This window comes from Temnothorax curvispinosus, unplaced genomic scaffold, assembly GCF_003070985.1.
Source record: "Temnothorax curvispinosus isolate PA1 unplaced genomic scaffold, ASM307098v1 QBEX01013699.1, whole genome shotgun sequence".
Taxonomy (NCBI): Eukaryota; Metazoa; Arthropoda; class Insecta; order Hymenoptera; family Formicidae; genus Temnothorax; species Temnothorax curvispinosus.
The window spans coordinates 1-3,345 of NW_020223479.1; the positions used below are offsets into that span (position 1 = coordinate 1).

At 28.1% G+C, this 3,345-nt stretch overlaps 1 pseudogene; it reads right to left on the reverse strand.

The window, feature by feature from the left end:
• Positions 1-44: 44 nt before the first annotated feature.
• The window catches only part of LOC112463829, a 5,038-nt pseudogene continuing 1,737 nt past the window's right edge, over positions 45-3,345 (reverse strand).

A 3,345-nucleotide genomic window follows, 5' to 3' on the forward strand; every position in this document is an offset into this window, starting at 1 on the left:
TCTTCATGATGTTAGTTTGTAACAAGCATTAAGAAATAATATATATATGTATAATAGATCATTAAAAATTATGTTTAAAAGATAATGTAAACAATTTATAAAGTTAAACCATTATCATGCCATTAATTGATGTTCTAATTTGATGTTCCAAAAAATAATAGAAGTAAAATTTTATGTAAATTAGATGTTGGTTAAATATCTCATCATACCTGAATTGATTATAGACGTTCCACGCACTAGCGATCAAAGCATTTACCGTGAAATCGACGGGCACTATATTTGGCTTAACATCGGGATTACAAGAAAGAAATCTTGTGAAACCAAGTGCCCAGGACACCGTGACACTTTGTGGCCCATACATATTATCTATCCATCCGACAAGTGGTTCCTCGGCGCTAGATGAAACTGAAAGAAATCTTAATTATTATACTCGTTATGTAGATTCGCGAAAATCAAACTTATTGTTAGCTAAACGCGATATACACACACATACATCCGCGATTGTTTATTATTATTTTACAATTATAGAATTTTATAGCACATAATTATGCAAAGAAGTTGAAAATAATTAAATATAAATGTTATTTAATAAATTCTTTAGCAAAAAAAATTGCTAGTTTTTATAATTATTCTGTTACCTATTGCAGGTCGAAATATTCCTACTGGCAAATTTCCGCTTTCGTCTCTGAGAAGTCCTTCCGCAATCGCTTTCGTGAATGTATATATATTCAGCCATTGTGAACTGATTCTAGCCAAACGATAGATTATCTTTCTTTATTAATATACATTTAATTATTTTATTATATTGAGCATCAAAGAATTACCTAGATATTTTTTCCTCAATTATGTTCTCGTGTAAGTTACGTGTGAACGTGATAAGGTCTTTGTGATTAATAGGATATGAGTAGAACCGCTCTTCGATATGTTTCACATGGCAGTTCGCATAGGCTGTTGACACGTGAATAAATGACTGCAAGATAAACATTAAGCGTAATTTATGTTTCTCTCTTAAAATTAGTGAAAATGCAAAATATAAATAATTTTTGCCAATTATTATTACTAGAACACATATTAGATAAAAGGAATTACTTTTAAATTTAGCATGTGCTTAGCAAGTTTTAAGATGGTAGCGGTAGCATTAATGTTTATTATCGTAGAAGTTTTGATGTTCTCGATGAACCGTACATTTGCTGCCACGTGAAAAATTATGGATACCTATAATAAATATACATGCTTTAAGTAGGAAAGACATTTAGAAAAAGGTGCACAATTTATTTCTAATTGCATCGATAATTATAATTAAATATATGGAAAATGTAATGCTTTTATAAATATATATGCAATACATTATTTATTGTATTAAAATGTAGTAGTATAGACGATTTAATGATATTGATAATCTGAATTAATTACCTGATTTATCAGTATGTTCTTATCATTTTCTGATAATCCGAAGTTTTCTTATCAAGATTGCCTATAATAGGTACGATTTTTTTGCGGAAATTGGGTACTTCATTTTTTACTCGGTCAAAAAGCTATGGATTACAAATTTGAATAGCGATCATTTACAAATATATATCACGTTGAGATACTCACAGGTTTCTCAAACATTTCATCTAATCGGCTTTCGGGACTCTTGTCTTTTTTCGAACGTATGAGCAGATATATCGTCGAAATATCGGGGCAACTTCGTAACAGTTTCTCAGTCAATATTTTTCCAACAAAACCAGTACCGCCTATAAGACAAAATAACAAAGTGACATACATATATACGTGTATGTACATATACAGGCTGTCACGTTGCTACACGCGCGTGGCGAAATATTAGGAGAAGTGCTCTGTAAATAACTATGCACGAATGTCGCTCTTGTATAGCCATTATTATTTACTTAACGTTCCTTCCAATCCCTTGCTACGTGCCTAACAACGTGAACGTTGGGCTGTAGCTTTTCATCGAATCGCACGGACGCATTTTGATTCCTGATATTTTTATTTATTAATTTTTCACTAATTATTGAGAAACTTACAAAACGTAAAGGACTTTTCGAATCAATTTTACCCGCTCTATCTGCCCACGAGCACTGGTCCGCATATTACATAACACCTTGTATATGTACCAGATAGCACGAAATATTATTTGTAAATGCCTTTTGGAGAAATTCAAGGAACATTCAAAATAAATGTATAATTTAAATTTTGTGGACATTTTAATCCTAAGATATCCTTTGGTTATTCCGAGGAAGAACAAATAATAGCCAAATACTAGCTTCAAAGACGTTTTAAGAATATTTCAGACGTTAATAGCCTTTTAATTATCTTAAAAATATTCTTTTACTTTATTGCATACATTGCACTTCTGTAATAAATACCTGTTATAAATATTGCCAGTCCGGCGTAAAAGGTTTGTATCGGTGTTTTGCGTGCTTCAATTCCCATGTTTTATTCACTGTTTATATGTGAAGTTAATATAGAAATTAAGAAATAAATACCACTCAATTTCCTAATTTTCTAGATTGAATGTCCGTTTGACTCGACGTTGCTTCGAAGATTGACTGTTATAAAAGGAAGCTTGTCCTATATATACACTGAAAAAAAAATTTATTTGATTTAAGTAAATATATTAATTTAAAATATATTTACTTGAATTAAATAATTATTTATTAAAATCTAGCAAATTTTTTTACTTTTAAGAAAATATTTATTTGCGTAAAAGTAATTTATGTCCTTAATAAATATTTACTCACATGAAGAAATCATTATTTTAAATCAAATAATATTTTCTTACAACTGTGAAATAATTTTCTTACATGTAATAAATGCATTTACTTAAAAGTAGTAGCCAATTTTAAATAAATATTTGTTTAATTTAAGTTTTAAAATTACTTAAATAAAAAAAATATTTATTTAATTCAAGAAAACCAATTTAGTAATACTGGGATACTAAAAGCAAACAAATAATCACTTTCAATAACGATATATATATTTTGTTTTAATAAATATTTCTTTGACTCAAGCAATTCATATCTGTACATAATTAAATATTTTAGGCATATATATTTACTTGATAAAAATAAATATTATTTTGAATAAATAAAATGAAAACTTTGGTTTTTGAAAAATTCAACTACAAAATAATTTACTTTATCTGAGAGAATGTTAACTTGAATCAAAGCGTTGGTGTTTGAAATCGAAGAATATATTTCTTTATAATTGGTAAATAATTATGTACTTGAATCAAAGATACCATTACTTTGGAATTAGAAAATATTCACTTTTATCCAGTAAATAAATTACTTAGTATCGATAAATATGTTTAACAAATATTTACTTAAATGACAGAAATCA